Source organism: Propithecus coquereli, unplaced genomic scaffold (assembly GCF_000956105.1).
Source record: "Propithecus coquereli isolate 6110/MARCELLA unplaced genomic scaffold, Pcoq_1.0 Scaffold575, whole genome shotgun sequence".
Taxonomy (NCBI): Eukaryota; Metazoa; Chordata; class Mammalia; order Primates; family Indriidae; genus Propithecus; species Propithecus coquereli.
In genome coordinates, this window is record NW_012151674.1 from 1,013,591 (window position 1) to 1,013,908 (window position 318).

Below are 318 nucleotides of genomic sequence, written 5' to 3' on the forward strand. Positions count from 1 at the left end.
ACGGGGTCTTGCTCTTGCTCAGGCTGGTTTCAAACTCCTGAGCTCAAACAATCCGCCCGCCTCGGCCTCCCAGAGAGCTAGGATTACAGGCGTGAACCACCGCGACCGGCCAAGTTCACGAAACTTTTATCTCTTCCTTGGGGTGGTGGGAAATCCTGTGGGAATGGTCTCTGAACAGATAGTTATATGGTGCATGGGAGGAATTGTATCCCAATAATGTCTGCTGGCAACATGACACACTCAAAGCCTTGAGGTCCCTGATATCATTCCTGCTTCACTCAATACCTCTTCCTCCTCCAGATACCGACTCTCAGGTAG